Source organism: Lepisma saccharinum, chromosome 29, assembly GCF_977018435.1.
Source record: "Lepisma saccharinum chromosome 29, izLepSacc3.1, whole genome shotgun sequence".
NCBI classification, from domain to species: Eukaryota; Metazoa; Arthropoda; class Insecta; order Zygentoma; family Lepismatidae; genus Lepisma; species Lepisma saccharinum.
Window position 1 is genome coordinate 2376838 of NC_139257.1, and position 441 is coordinate 2377278.

Consider the following 441-nt stretch of genomic DNA (forward strand, 5'->3'; position numbering starts at 1 on the left):
GGGCCAATATGGACAGGTTAGAAACAAGTGATGTTATGATGATAGCCGTTGCCATTTCAGAGTGGCAAATGTTTAACATTAATTGTTGAATTTTATTTTAGGCTAGGTATATTCAACATGCCCCACTTCGTCAATTTTATTAAAACAACCATTATTCATCCTCATCGTTACCATTAGCCAAAATAGCCTCGCTTCTTTTTTTTCCACAATTTTCGTAGTGATCTCCGTTCGCAATTGGCTTTTGTAGATTAACAAAAATCGTCTGAAGTTTGAACACGTCATACCGGTGCAAGCTGTTTTTGTGATTGTTCTCCTCGATTATTCAAAATATCTAATTTTCGCATATTCAAATACACACAAGTGAAGAGGGGTTCATGCCACATTAGTGATTTTAAATTGTATTCTCGGAGCCATGCACACATTTCCTAACATTGTTGGCTT